Genomic DNA, 16,984 nt, shown 5'->3' on the forward strand with positions numbered 1-16,984 from the left:
TTGATTCCATGTTCACAAATCAAGTATAAATTTGTGTACAAAAGTATGGAGATTGGTTTTATTTCATAGACCCCAAAATTAAATTATTTAAAAAGATTTTGTGGGGAAAATATTTCCACATCACACTATAAAATAAGCAACATTTATGTTTCATTTTAACTGGATGAATGAGAAGTAAACACAGGCGGAATGTTACACTTGGGTTGCTAGGAGACCAGTCATTTTATGATGCCACAGCTACTCAGGTTGAGAACCATTGTGATGGCCTAGCAGTTTATCTGTGCATTCCTGCCAAAGCAGCATTTGAAGTTGCAGTGCTCAAAATCATGCAGATTAGAAAAGTAACTGTAGAAAAAGTTATTTGAGATGACACATGTTTCTTCAGAATTTCAAGATGTGTCTCATAAAGATGGACCAACTGTTTCAGGTAACTCTGGTAGATATCTATTGTGTGATCAAACATTCTCTGAGGACTTGGACTTGAGGTCTGTGATTGAAGAAAATGCTTTCCAGAGTTTGTCTGAAGAATCTTTGATAAAAAGACCATGTTACACACATTGTGTCTCTGAACCAGATGAAGATAATTATTTTCGTTCTCTGACATTTCCAAGAAATCTCTGGAAAATGGCTAGGAGTAACCAATATAAATCCATCTGGTGGGATGATAATGGACCTTCCATCGTGATTGATGAAGATATCTTTAAGAAGGTAGTTTTGGAAAGAAAGGCCTCTTTCAGAATATTTGAAACTGGAAGTATGAAAAGTTTAGTTAGACAGCTTAACCTTTATGGGTTTAGTAAATTGCGGCAGAATTTCAAAGATCTGCTTGTCTAGCTGACTTTCTGGCAGAAGAAAAAGAAGTCTCTGTTTTAAGCAAGGTATTCAGAAATTTTAGTAACCACTTGGTAACATATATGAAAGTTTATGTTGTACATCAATCAATGGTAATATATATTTAAAGCTAGATTTTGAAAATTGAATAAAATTACCAAGTCTTAAATTCTTTATTTTTTTCTAAAATTGGAGACAGTGCCATAAGTATTCAAGATTCAGAGAAACTTTGCTTGCAATTATGAATCTTATCAGAAATATATATAAAGGTATTTAAAGCTGCTTATGAAAAGTGGCATTCACCGTTACTGCAAATGGTAACTTCTTTAATTTGATGACTATACTACTTAAAAGTGTATTTTACAAATAAGGAAATTTAAAAAATAGTCAGCAATGTTCATATTTTGATGATATTTTCTTTCAATTGTAAACGTGAAATCTGATGTTTTATACGTTAGGCTTATTGTAGTCTTGTATTTTGGTTTAAAATATTACTAAAATTTTTCTCTATTTTTGTAGCAGCAGTTCTACCATAATTCAAATTTTAAACGAGTCTTTCCCCAGCTTTTAATCAGAATAAGAAGAAGAGTTGGGATTAAAAATGCCTCTCTGTTATCTTCATTGGCTGAAGATTTCAACAAGAAGCACTTTATAGCAGGGGGTAATGTGGATAAACATAATTCTGCTTTTGTGACTGACACTAGTGGAGAAAGTGCATTTTTACCTGTTGCAAAATTAAATATGCCTCTAATTAGAAAGCCCCCTACTAGACAAATAAATGGTGATAAAAATACCCCGATCAGCGGTGATTTTTCTGCTCAATCATCAAGGTCAGTTAGACCACCAGAACAAATTGCAGTGGATCAGCATGCTATTTTAAATCAGTTGAACCTTGCCCACAGGCACACTCAAAGCAGATACACTGAAGCAAATGACCATATTATGAACTCATTAAAACTACAAATTCTACATCTCAGTACAGCATCTTGTCTCCCATGCAGAGTAATTATTTTGGACTGATGGTGGAGACTTCTGTTTTTCCAAATGGATATCACAACATATCTGCCAAAGAAGGTCGTTCTTCTAAACTTCAACCAGGGAGCAACGCACGGTTTCCAGTGGGGGTGACAGCTGATACATCAGCTACCTCTCTTACAAGGCCAACTCATCAGCCAACTTCACTTTATGAAAGTCATTATAATTACAAGGGATCTACCAGAGGACTACCAGTTTATGCAGGATTACAAAGATTAAAATTGATGTTGGCAAATGTTGACAAATATCTGCAATTTTCTTATTTGAACAAGAAACATAGATGTGTAGCTGTATTTACCTTATATTTTTTTAAATTAGGTTAAGTGTTAAATGGGAGACAAAGTTAACATTTACAGTTAAAATGAGATACTTGATATGATCATTTGATGGAACAATATGGGAGTAAATTTAAATACTGTCTTGTAAGGAGGAAGAGAAAATGGAAGAATTTGGAAAAAGACTAAAACATGGAGAGGGGGAAAAGCACTAAGTAGTTTCTTGTTCACCCTGAAAAGTATGAAAAGTGTTGTTAGGATAAGCTGGAACAGGAGATAAATGCAGGAACCGGCCCAGGGATCATGGTCTCTATTATGTCATTCCTGGAATCATGAAGGTCACATGATGTAGTCTCAGATGGCACATCCAGCATGTGGTAGAATTTAAGAAGTAATTTTATCTATGGTCTTCTTTGTGCTGTTTTCAAAGCATTAAAATTGGTGCTTTCATTTCCTGCCCTCAAGAGTCTACATTATATTTTCAAGTCAATACTTTATGTTGCTTTTATGTTCAAGCCAAAGACAAGCTTACATCCTCAGGGTGGCACTTAAAGCCTTTCCAAATCTAAGCCCATGAATCATCTTGGTTTAGTCATTTCTTTATAAATCTGGCATCTCACTACCTTGGTATATCTTTATGTTTCACTGTATGTGGAAATATATCCAGGCAAACGATTGTCAACTATGTTAGCTTCAACCTCACCACATATACTCCAGCTCATCCTTGGACTTTGGGTGTCCTCCTTTCATCTACTTAGACTTTCCCAGTCTCAGCACAGAAACCACCTCCTCCTGATGTTTTCTGTCTATCCCCCTTTCCTTGTCTAACTTGGATACCAGTACAGTATGCACAGCACATGTCACAGGATGCATTTTTGTATTAAGTGAATAAAAACACATGTTGACTTTAAGCAAAATCTACTTTATTGAAACAACAAAACTCTCATAGTTTTCAAACTATTTCATTATGGTCTTTACTCTTCACCACAAACTAGATCTTTCATATCCCAAGGACTAGTCACTCAAGACAGTAAGTGGAGGTAGGTACAGGAGACAAAGTAATATTTACTTCTTAATTCATGTCTCCAGAGGCATAAAGCAATCCGTTCTCATTTGCTGGAGTTTTTCCTGTGTCTTCATCACCCACCCAACACAAAACAGCTGATTCTCTTCCCCATACCAATAAGTATACTGACTTATGATTAATTTACATCTTAGAATGAGAGCTTTTTCCAGAAGAGACAGTGACATTGCAAACATTTAATGTAGGTTTATACACCCTACATAACTTGTGCCCCTTCTAACCTTCACAAAGGAAGTATCTAAGTGGTACTATCCCCTTGGTTGGGGTTCTCGTATTCAGTAACCAAATTGCAATCTAAAATATGTGGACTAGTAGGAGGTGAGGGTGGTGGAATTAAAAATTTGTCCAACTGCAAGAATACCAAATTTATACAGATATTAGGAAATATAAAATATTCATGGAAGTCTTTGATGGTTTCCCATTAATTTAAAATAAAAGGTGAAGCATATTCAGAATGTGAAATACCCTGAAATGCTGGGAAAATAGTAGGCAATTTCAGGGACCCTAAGGCTTCTACTCACAATGATGCAGCTAGTGTCATCTGATAAGACCGTAATGGCAACATTGAGTCCTGAAAATTTGTCTCCATTTGTGAAGAAAGCCTTTGATAATCTGGAGAATGGGCAAATTGACCAGTATAACCTCTAACAACATCCCATAAATATGACCTTCACCAAGAGAATAAAAGAGCCCACTTGCAGCAGGAGAATTGTGTCTGGACAGCAGTAGTGTTTCCTACAACAGAAACATCAAGTTTTTAAGTTTGTCAGCTCAAATCTGATGGTGGCTATGTTGTTGCTTACATTAGCAGTCTGGGGTTCAGATGGGCTGGTTCAGCAGCTTGTTTCCAGCTCTCTTATCACACAGTGGGTCTTACCTTGATCATCTTAACAAGGTTCTATACTGATAAGTCAAAAGCTACAGTTTACTTTCAAAATTAGAAATTCTAAGGAAGAATATTATTTGTTTGTCCATCTGTAGTTTTCTACCTGGGTAAAGCTAGACTATTGGCAAAAGTACAAAAGTTGGCTGATGCTTTGAAAATTATACTCTGAGCTCTGCCCACTGAATTCTTCCCACTAAATACTACAAATCTCTCTACCACTGTGTGTGTGTGTGTGTGAAGATGGATTGTTAAGCAGTAACTACGTTTGTCTTATTTGAGTCATCAGTGAATTTTTCCTCTGCACCTGTCAGAATGTCTGTGAATTAAGAGTTTCATTGAGTCACCAGATTGTCTTCAGATTAGGGAGAGGTAGATTATATTTTTCCCTGTATACTAATTGTTACCTGTTCATTGAATCCAGAGCTGATGCTAGGGCCAAGCCACTGAATCCTTGAATTGGACTGAGGCATATACATTCTGCAGTCCCCAGAGCCCAGCACTGGACTGTGTCTTCTTTTTAATTTAAACTTATGTCTAAGTTTTTTTTCTTTTAATTCTCATTGTTGACACAACTTACTTTGGCTTTGAACACCCGTTGACTAGTTTATAGGGACTGGAACACTGACTTATTCCCGTTCACCTTGAAATTGCAATAAACTTTTTTCTTTGTATTACCTGGAATAGAGTGAGCATAGTCATCATTTTGAGAGCAGTCCTCAGTCCTAATAATGCAGAAATTTGCACTTCTTTGCCCAGCACTTGAGCAAGAATATTTGTTGTGTATCTGAGGGATTATCCTCACATACCCTAATGCAACCATGAGAAAACACCACATTGTTATTGAAAATCAAGACTTTGTCAGTATTGCATTCCCATTGCAAAACAGTTAAGAATTGTAGGAGTTATGAGATTTAACCATACTGAGATTTTTTGCAACCTAGCATGTTCATTTCCTACAGATGCTGTCGGGGAGTTGAGACCATTGGTCACAGACATTGAACTTTATCACTCACAACAAGAGCAGCCAGTTTTAAATTTGTATCCATTCCCTAATCTCAGATGAATACACAGAGTGAAATTTTGATGCCTACAGAAGCAGTGGGCTAAGATGAAGAAAACTTAAAGCATGGTAAGACCCTAATTTTATTAGTATCTTTATGTATAATTTATTTGAATAATTTATTTATTAGTATATTTAACTATGATAAGTATATCTTGACTCAAGTTTACTTGCTGCAAAACGAATCATGAAAAATGACATGGAAAACCATGATCATTAAATTTCCATTTTTACTAACGCTTTTATTGACATATAATTGGCATAAAAGATTGTGTGAGTTTAGGTGCACAGGATAGGGATTTGATTTATAAGTATTAAGAAATAAATATCATAGCAAGTTTAGGGAGAATTCATTATCTAATTTAGATACAATTTTAAAGAAATACAATTTGTCTTTTGGTTGTGATGAGAAATCTTATGGTCTATCTCCTTAACAACATTCATATAGAACATAAAGCAGTAATAATTGTAATTTTCATGTTTTTACAGGGCATCCCTAGAACAGGTTTATTTTACTGCTGGAGGTTTGTAGCTTTTGAGTGCATTAATCAAATTCTCCTTTCCCAACCACTGCCTCTGTTATGTACAAATCAAATTATTTTTTCTATAAGTGTGTTTGTTTGTTTTTGAAGTGCACTTTAATCTATAACTCTGTGTTAGTTTCTCTTACATAACATAATGTTTGCTATTTTTAATACATGTCAAACTGATCACAACAATAAATATAGTTTTGATAGTTGCTATTTAAAGATAATTCATAGTTATTGACTATTCCCCACATAGTAAATTTCTTGTCCCTGATCTTTTAATTTGCAACTGGATAATTTTCTCTCTTAATTTTCCTCAACTATTTGTTTTTCTTCACCACATTTCCCTCCTTCATGTGAGCAACGTTTTATTTTCTATATATATAACTTCTTTTCTGTTTTGTTATGTTCATTTCTTTAAATTCCAAATATGAGTAAAACTATTCTAAATTTGTCATTCTCTGTCTGACATTTTTCACCTAACATATTACCCTCTTGTTCTACCCATTTTTTTGCAAATGAGAAGAACTTATTCTTTTTATAGCTGAGTGATAACCCATTGGATTTTTATGTGTGTGTGTGCATATATATATATATATATATGTTTAGTGTGCATATATATATATAAATATAGATAAATCTGTAGTTAATAGATGGGTAGATATATATACTATAAACACACATTTCTTTATCCATCATCTATTGAAAAGCAATTAATTTGCTTCTATAGCCTGGCTATTTTAAATAATGCCACAGTGAATATAGGGGTGAATTTATCTTTTCAAATTTGTGTTTATGTTTTCTTGGGATAAGTATTTAGTTATGGAAATGTTGGTTCATTTTTAATTTTTAGATAAAACTCCATACTCTTTTCCACAGAAGAAGCACAAATTTACATTCACTCAAGCAGTGCAGCAGGGTGCTTTTTCTTACATCCTCAATAATATTTATATTTGTTTCATTTTTGATCATAGGCATTCTGACAGGAGTGACATAATATCTCATTGAGTTATGGTCTTGCTTTTTTCTCATGATTAGTCATGTTGACCATTTTCATGTGTCTTTTGATTACCTTTCCCTCACTGTATATTCATTTTTTTGTAATGGGCTAAATGACCATAACTGTCTGATTTCATTTTTAGGCATTCTGTTGTGTTCCATTATTCTGTTTGTTTTATGCCACTACCATATTCATTACTGTATCTTTGTATTACAGTTAAAAATCAGGGAAAGTGTTACATCCTGTTTGTTCTTTGTCAAAGTTGTTTGTGTTTTTAGTTTGTTTGTTATCTTTACTTTTGTTTTTTTTGTGATTTCAACTCTTTTGTGTTTACATGTAAATGTAATAATTATTTTTTAAAAGTGTCTGAAAATGCCATTTTTATTTTGAAAAGCACTGAATTTAATTTGTGTATTTTCTTGGCTAGTATTGTCATTTAAACAATATTTTTCTCCTAATCAATGAACACTGTATATCCTTTCATCTGTTTTCATTATCTTCAATTTCTGTTATAAATATATTATAGTTTTTTGACTACAGGTTTTTTACCTCCTTTTTTGTATACATTTCTTGATTTTTTTTGTAATGCAACTGTAAATGAGACAGTTCCCTCGCTTTCTGTATCTGTTAACTTGTTGTTAGTGTGTAGAAATGCAAGATTTCTGTATGTTAATTTTACATTCTGAAATTTTACCAAATGCATTGAAAAGCACTCATGGCATTGTGGTGTCTTTTTTACGGTTTCTGTTTAAGTATTTCATCTGCAAAAAGATTCTTATACTCCTTTTCAGAAATACCTATATTTTATTCACTTTTATTTTGGATAGCTATGGCTAGAATTTCCAATACTATACTGAATAACAGTGGCAAGTGTGAACATTCTTGTCTTCTTCCTGCTCTTACAGTAGATGCTTTCAGCTTTTAATCAGTGAGTGTCATGTTAGCTGAGTTCTTGTCATATGCGACCTTAAATGTGTTGAGGTATGTTTCCTCATACCCATTTTGAGGAGAAATATAATCATAAATAGATACTGAATTTGTCAAAACATTTTATGAGACTTTTGAGGTTACCATATAATTTTTATTTTTCAATTTGTTAGTTTGGTTTATCATATTGAATAATTTCTGGGTGATGAATCACTTTTGCATCAGTGGGATAAAAGGGACTTAATCATACTATATAATTCTTTTAATGTTTTGTTTGCTTTGCTAATATTTATTGATGTTTTTTCATGTATGCTTATCAGTAGTATTTAAACTGTAATTTTATGAGATATTTGTTCCTGTTTTAGTAATAGTGTGATACAGAAAGGTGGGGTAGGAAACCTTCTTTCCTTTGCAAATTTTTTGAATTCTCTGAGAAGTATAGGTGATAACTCTTCTGTATATGTTTGGCAGAAGTCACCTGTGAAACTGTCAAGTCCTGGAATTTTGTTTCTTGGGAGATTTTGTTTAATTACTTATTCAATTTCATTAGTGATAATCAGTTAATATTTTCTATTTCTCATTCCATTTTGGAGATTAGATCTTTCTAGGAAATTGTCCATTTCTTCTAGGGATTCCATTTTAATTGGCATATAATTTGTTGTATCATCTTATGATGCTTTCTTTTCCGTTGACATAAGCTGTAACTTCTCATATATTTTGCAGCTTTTTAACCTGCATTCTCTTTTTTGCTCATGAGTCTCATTAAAGTTTATCAGTTTTATTTATCTTTCAAAGGCCATTATGTAGCTTCTTTAGATATTTCTACTTTTAATCTTTATTTTATGTATTTATGTTCCAAACTATCAGCTTTCTTTCTTTCTACTAACAAGTTTGTTTATTATTTTGCTATATCTTTTCTTTGTAAGATTATGTTATAAGAGATAGATATTTCTTATTTGTATAAGTGGGATTGTTTTCCTATAAGCATCCCTATTAATACTGCTGTTGCTATATCTCAAGGTCTTTGTTTTTGTTGTTATATTTCTTTTTGTATTTTTTTATTTATGCAGCAATCCATTGCTTGTTTAATGTTGTATGATTTATCCTCCACACTTTACAATTTTTCTCATGTTTTTCTTTTTAGTAAATTGCTATTCTCACAGAATCCATATGTTTCTTCACAAAACAAGGAGAAAAATAATAAAATTTACACTAAATTCTGAAAGGCACAAATTTTCAAAAATTATCCTTGAAAAATGAACAAAGCTGTGAGTATTATCCTCCCTGACTTTAGAACATACTACAAAGCTACAGTAATCAAAACATCAAAATATGTCACTAATAGAGTCACAAAGATCAATGGAACAAAATAAAGAGCCCTAAAATAAACACACACACATATGGTCAATTAGTCTACAATGAAGGAGGCAAGAGTATACAATGGAAAAAAGGCAGTCTCTTCAACAAGTAGTTTTGGGAAAACTGGAAATTACATGTAAAAGGTAAATGGAAGAGCCCTTCTTTCCATAGAATACAAAATAAAATAGAAATGGATTAATTTTCTAAATGTAAAACTTGAAACTGTACAATCTCTGAAAAAAACAGGAGCAGAAGTGCCTTTGTGATAAATCTTTGCAATATGTATTTTTGATCTATCTACTAAGTAACAAAAAAAGGAAAACTAACAATAACTTTTTAATTATACTGAGGAAAAAATAGATGTAATATGGGATACAGTGATTCCACTTCTTGTATAATTGTGAAATGCAAAACCATTTGCAGAGCAAAGGAAACCTTCAGCAGGACTTACGACAATACACAGAATAGAAGGAAGTTTCATACTATGAAACCAACAAGGTGTTAATATCCATTATGTATATATAGCATATTAAACTCATTATTTAAAAAAAAAGACCACAACTTAAAAACAGTTGAAGGATCTTCATGGAAACTTTTCAAAAACAGACATGTGGCTGATTTTCATGTACATAAAAAGAAACATAATGTTGCTATTAATTAAGAAACCATAAATCAATACCAGAATGAATTGTAATCTCACAGCAACCAAAATGGCTATTAAAAAAAGTCTTCAAATGACAAACATTAATATGAATGTCAATAAAAGGGAACCCAGGTACACTGTTGGTGGAAATATAAATTGATGCATCCACTATTAAAAAACTGTGGACAGTGCTAAGGAAACTAGAAATAGGAACATTATATGTAGCCACAATTCCAGTTTTTGTTATAAATCTGATAAAAATGAAAACATTAAATTTAAAGGATATATTACCCCCAATGTTCTTAACATCTTTATTTATAATAGCCAAGGATAGAAGCACAAATCAACTGCCCATCAACAGATGATTGACAGAGATAGATGTGAGATATAGATAACATAATAAAAACTTAGTCATTGTCATATCAAAAAATAAAATTCTGCCATTTGGAACAATGTGACTGGACCCAGATAGTGTTGCATATAGCAAAATAAGTCATACAGAGAAAAACACTCTATGTTACCACTTTCATGAGGAAACTAAATGTATAAGAGAAATTATCATAAAAAAACAGAAACAGAATCATATATATGTGTAGTGTACCAAGTAGTGGTTTCCACTGGGGACAGGGAAGAAGGATGGGGAATACAGAAATATGCAAGCTACTAATAATAAGTTAGAGAACCAACAGGGCTATATCTACAGCACAGAGAAACATTTTAATAATTTAACTGATTTTAAAGAGATTATAGGCATATATTATACTAAAATGTGCATGCATGTGGGAAAATATTGAAGAAAAAACCCAGGAAAAACAAAGTATTTTGTAGTACTCTGATATTAAGGGAGGTGATTAGTTCACTTTCTTTGCTCTTCTTATAATGTCCTTATTAGAATTTAAGATTTTAAATGTAAAAGTATATTCTTTGAGAAGAGTGTCATAAGTTTCAACTATTTCTGTCTCTCCCCTTAAATCTACAGTCAGTGAAACGATCACATCTCAAGAAAAATAACTACAACACAAAACAATACTCCAGAACACATGTGTACAGCTGAAGTTTGGTGGGCTAAAACACATAAAGTTGGCTGAACTGAGGGAAGAGCAGAGTTGGTGCCTGTGACCATAGTCCACTTACTAGGGTTTCTGAGCCCAGAGTTTCAGAGTTCTCAGTAGAATCAGGGTCTCATTGGTTCACACAGCATCAGCCTCCAACTGCACCAGTAGTCATGGTCACAGGTAACTTGGAGGGAGCCAAAATGGGGACAGAATTTCCAACCTTTTGACACTCAGAAATTCATGACACTCTCTCTACTTCCCATTCACAGTGGTGGAGACAATGTACCTTACAACATTGGACATCGCAAAGGCAGTTGCCTGAGTTCAACTACCCATCTGTCTTTACACCTTTCCTCAATGTGTGCACTGTGTCTTAAGGGATATCAGATAAAAGGAAGGGTTCACCGGCCAAGTGACAACGGTGGCATTAACTACCAGAGAAGTCTAAGAAGTGACAATGTAAACAATCTTTTATCCAGACAGTAGCGACTAGAATGTGCCATTTTGAAATATTTTCAGAGGTAGCTCAGTTAAGCAAAACCAAAAATTGTGCAATATTGCAAACTACCAGAAAACAAAAGCAAGGACTCCAAATCCCAATCTGTTTTTTAGTGTCATCAGAGCAATAATTTACCAGGACCATGACCAATCACAGTAACATTATAGGGCACGCACACCCACAGATACACACACACAGACACTGACACAGACAAAGACACACATGCACAGGCAAATGCATACACACACACACACACACACGCACACAAACATCAACACTGCAGCAAACAAATTTAAAGTCATGGAATATTGCCGTATAACTAATAGAGAATCCAAAGAGATGCCATACAAAAACTCAATACAAAAAACAAAACTCAGAAAGCAGTTTAGTGAGCTCAGGAATAAAATAAATGTTGATAATGTATACATTACCTAAGAGACTGAAACTATGAAACAACCAAACATTATTGGAGGACCACATGAACTTAATAAGTGATATGAAGAATGCAACAGAAAGTATTGGATGAAGACTCTCTTGTGGAAGAGAGATTAGCAAACTCACCAATACAAAACAAGAAATGATAGGAGAGGGCAGAGATTCAAGATATTAAAAAGTGAGGATATTCTACAATAGCCATCAGACTTCTTCAGGAAGTGCATATTAGAGTGAAATCCTGGAGGGAGAAGAAAGTTAGAAGGCAGTTGATGGTTTATTTAAAGTTGATATAGTTGATAACTTCCTTAACCTGGGTAAGGAACTGATATACAAGTCCGTGAGCCAACAAAACACCAATAACTTTAAGACAATGGGACCTTCTTCAAGATACGTCATATGCAAATTGGCAAGTCAATGACAGAGTAAAATTTTAAAAGCAGCCAAGAAAAGTTATGTTAATCTACATAGAAACCCCCATCAGGCTATCAGCAGATTTCTGAGCAGAAAACATACGCCGAGGGTAATTATAAAGACATTTTCAAACTACTGAAATAAGAAATCTCCCACCCAAAAATACTCTAACTTGCACAGTTATCACTTATTTGTAAAGTGAAAATAAAGACTTTACCAGACAAAGAAACCTGAATGAGATGTAAAAAACAAAACCTAGACACCTTACAAGAGGTTCAGGAAAGAGCTATTCTAAGAAAAATAAAATGGCAAATATACGCAAAATATTGAACAAAATACTAAGCAAAGACCATGAGAATGTTTCAACTGTTTCCTTAGGTATGTTTTTAAATGCTTCTATTTTATATGATTTAAAGAGAGAAAAATAGTATTTCACTTGCAATAAATATAGGTACATCAATCTGGTAACATGTTCAAAACAGAAATAGAAATAATTTGAGTCAGTATTCATAAAAGGTAAAGACTAAAATTGAAACAATATTAAAGGAAGATGCTATCAGCAGAAAAAGGACTAAATTATACATGAGATGTTTTATTTTTAATTGAAGAACAGTAGATGTACTATATTGTGTAGTTTCTGATGTACAGTATAGTGACTCCAACCACTTTTTAGATTAGATTGCATTATAAATTATTACAATAATTGTAACATACAATTATTTTAAGTTATTGCTTGTAATTCCCTGATCTATACAGATTATCCTTGATGCTTATCTCCTTTTTGTATACTACTTTTTATCTCTCAGTGTCCTACCATTAAATTGTCTTTCCCTTCCCCTTTGGTAAATATAAATTATTTCCCATATCTTTCAGTCTTGTCTATCTAATCTCTCTATCTCTCTACGATGTCTCTATCTATCTATCTATCTATCTATCTATCTATCTATCTATCTATCAATCTAACTGTCTAGCTATATGTCTATCTATCTTGTGTCTATGTATCTATCCTTCTATGTATCTACTTATCTGTCATCTATCAACAGATATCTATATATAGATGTACACATATATTTGTTATTCTTTAGATTCCACATATATATCATATTATATACTTTTGTCTTTGTCTAAGTTACTTCACTAAGCACAATATTTACTAGGTCCAATCATGATGCTGAAATAGCCATGTGTTATACTTTTCATGGCTGAGTAATATTCCATTGCATATTTCCAGAATCATCATATCTTCTTAAGTCCATAGTCTACTGTGGACACTTGGATTGCTTCCCTGTCTTGCATATTATAAACAGTACAGTTGTGAACATTGGTTTTACTCATTTAGGGTTTCTTCTCCAGATATTTCCAAGGAGAGGTGTTAGTGTTTCATATGGTAGTTCTGTTTTAGGTGTTAAAAAAATCTGAATATTGTTTTAAAAAAAAGTTGTACAAATTTACATTCCTACCAAGTGTATACAAGTGATTTGTTTCTTTAAAGTCATCTCCAACAGTTTCTATTTTACGACTTTTTGATAATAGCCATTTGACCAATGTGAAGTGATACCTCATTGTGGTTTTGAACTGCTATTAACTAATAATTAGTAATGTTGAGCATTTTTATCACTAGCATGTTACTTATCTGTAGGTTTGCTTTGGAAAAATATTAACTCAGGTACTCTGCTCTTTTTTTGATTGGGTTTTTGTTTTTCACATTAAGTTGTGTAACCTAAATCCATGTTACATCTATTAACTTGCATCTATTATCCCCTGGTCACTTGCATTATTTGCAAATATGTTCTCCAATTACACAGGCAGTGTTTTCATTTCATTCAAATTTTCCTTATCTGTGCAGAAGTTTTCAAGTTTATTTAGGTCTCACTTGCTTATTTTTGCTTTTATTTCTTTTGCCTTAGGAGACTGAAACAAGAAAATATTCCTGTGATATATATCCTATAGTGTATCACCTATATCCCCTTCTAGAAGTTTTATAGTATCAAGTCTTACATTTAGGTCCTTAATACACTTGGAGTTTATTTTTATATATGATGTCAGGGAATGCTCTCATTTCACTGTTTTACATGTAGATGTCCAGGTTTCCAAACACCATCCATTGACAAGACTGTCTTTTCTCCATTGTGTACTCTTTCCTCATTTATCATTTATTCAGTGCTCATAGGTGTGTGGAATTATTTCTAGGCTCTCTATCTGATTTTATTGATTATACCTCTGTGCCAATGCCATGCAGCTTTTATTACTGTAGCTTTGTACTATAGTAAGGAATCTGGGAGGTTTATTCCTCCAGATTTGTTGTCTTTACTCAAGATCACTTTGACAATTTTTAATGGTTTCATGTAAAACTTAGAGTTATTTATTTTCTGGTTCTGTGGGAAATACTACAGCTTCATAACAGGAATTGCACTAAATCTGTAGGTTTCTTTGTGCAGTTCGGCCATGTTAACAATATTAACTCTTTCAATCCAAGAGCACAAGACATCATTCCATTTTATTGAAACATTTTTAATTTCTTTGTCAATGTTTTTTAATTTTCAGTGTTTAGATCTTTCATATATGTGTTTACATTTATTCCAAGATATTCGGGAGACTGGGATTTTAAATAGTATTGCTTTCAACGTCCATTTTAGGGTATCTCATGATTAACGTGTAGAAATGCAGAGACAACTTTACATTAATATTGTACCCTGCTCCCTTGTTGAAATAACTTATTGTTGATATTAGTCTGTGTGGAGAACTTAGGACTCAATGTAAATTGTTCTGTCATCAGTACTGGTGCCAACTTTGCTCTTTCTTTCCATTTTGCATTTCTTTTTCTTCTTTTTCTTTCCTTTTCCTTTCTTCTTTTACTATGGAACAGAAGTGCTGAGAGTAGGAATCCTTGTCTTATTCCCGAATTTACCCAGAAGGCTTTCAGCTTTTCCCCTAAGTATTATAAATTGTTATAAGTGACCTATAGTATGTTGAGAGATGTTCCCATTATACTCTCTTTCATGAGAGTTCTGATTATGAATGTATGTTGAATTTTGTTTAATGCTTTTTCTGTGTGTATTGACATGGTCCTGTGAATTTTGTACTTCCTTTATAAAATATGTGTCATGCTGTTGTACTTGTGTATGTTGAAACATCCCTGTGACTCTGGACGGAGTCCAACTAATCATCGTGTATAATAAATTCTATGTATTGCTGGATTAATTTGTTGATGTTTTGTTGAGAATTTTTTAATGTATATTCATCAAGGATATTGGCTTTACATTTTCATTTCTTTTTTTTGGTAGTGTCTTTGACTGGTTTTGTTATCATGTTATTAGTGGCCTCATAGAATAAATTTGGGAATTTTCCTTCCTAATACATTTTTTGAAATAGTTTAGAGGAAAGAGGTTTTAGTGAAGACATCCAGGCATTTTGTTCAAAGGATGTTTGTAAAACTATAGATTTTATTTAAATTATGCTGATTGCTCTTTTCAAGTTTTCAGTTTTCGTTTTATTCAGTGTTGACAGGCTGTACTTTTAAAGAAATTTGTCCATTTCTTTAAGGTCATCCAGTTAGTTGTCACGTAACTGCTCAGAGTGATTTCATAATCTTTGTTTGCATTTCTGTACTATCAGAAATTATTTCTAACATTTCATTTCTTATTTTGTTTGGGTTGACTCTGTATTTCTTTATAATCCTGGCTAAATGCTTATCAATTTGTTAATATTTTTAAGAAAAAAACTGTTGATTTTATGAATTTTTATTTAATTTTTAATTTTTATTTTATTTATTTTCAACCTAATCATTAAACTTTACTCACTCTACTGTCTTTGTGTTTTGTTTATTCTTATATCTATTTATTTTGGCTGGTTAACATTTTCCTTTGTGTGAGGTTTTTCTTTTTCCTTGTAGAAGCCCTCAATTTTTCTAAACTTCCTTCTTAGATTTGCTTTGCTGCATCCCATAAATTTGATAAATCTGTGTTTTCATTGTAATTTGTCTCCATGTATGATTTTATTACCTCTTTGTTTTCATCATTGACCTTGTTTTATTTTATTTTTTAAAGGATGAGGTTTAATCTCATATTTGTGCTTATCTTGTTCTTCTTTCTAGAGTTGATGCATATTTCCATAATTTTATGTATGGAGAAATATTTGCTGTAATCTGTATTTGCTTAAAGTTCCTGAGGCTCAATTTATGACATAATATTTGGTTAATTCCTTAGATAACATCCTGAGCACACTTGAGAAGTTTATGTGTTCTCCTTTTCTGATGCAATGTCCAATACCTGAGTTAGGTTCAAATGATCTAATACGCCATTAATACCTCTGTTTCCTTACAGATATTCTTTTGTGATGATATGGCCATCAGAATAGTGAGTTGTTCAACACATCTACTATTATTGTTTTATAATAAATTAATTCCTTCATGTCTAATATTTCTTTTTATTCTTAGGATCTACGGTGTTGGGTCCATATATAATTTAATGAGTGTAATACTGTATTTTTATATTGATCTCTTTTTATATATAATCTCATATTTCACTTTCACTGGGGCCCTTATTTTAAAACGTATTTTGTATGAGTTGAGCACTGCAAACTGCACTTTCTTGTCATTTCCATGAAACATCTTTTCCATCTATTTACTGATTGTGTTTAACTTCCACCATAAAGTGAGACTTTTTGTGGGGGATGCGAAGATGGTTGAGAAGAATGATGCTCGTAGCTCACCCTTTCCCACAAATTCATCAAGACTCACATCCACAGACCTACTCAACTAACCAGAGAACCTGCAGAACTATGATAGAACATTGTCCTCTTCAAAGATAAAGATGCAAAAAATCTGGTAAAAAAAATGAATTAAGAAGAAAAGGCAAAACAGATTGGGACAGGTCCCAAAAGGAAAAGATGCAAAAAATCTGGAAGAAGACAATGAAGAAAGAAAGAAGAAAAGGCAAAACAGATTGGGACAGGTCCC

General features: G+C 32.8%; 1 long non-coding RNA gene across 1 annotated transcript; it reads left to right on the forward strand.

Annotated features, from left to right (window-relative positions):
* The first annotated feature begins 250 nt into the window (after positions 1–250).
* Positions 251–16,443, forward strand: LOC140695505 (uncharacterized). The gene is made up of 3 exons (XR_012071176.1): positions 251–427; positions 5,071–5,240; positions 16,350–16,443. It is a non-coding gene; the product is annotated as an uncharacterized lncRNA (long non-coding RNA).
* The last annotated feature ends 541 nt before the right edge of the window (positions 16,444–16,984 follow it).

The sequence above is a fragment of the Vicugna pacos genome, unplaced genomic scaffold, assembly GCF_048564905.1.
Source record: "Vicugna pacos unplaced genomic scaffold, VicPac4 scaffold_255, whole genome shotgun sequence".
In the NCBI taxonomy this organism is placed as follows: domain Eukaryota; kingdom Metazoa; phylum Chordata; class Mammalia; order Artiodactyla; family Camelidae; genus Vicugna; species Vicugna pacos.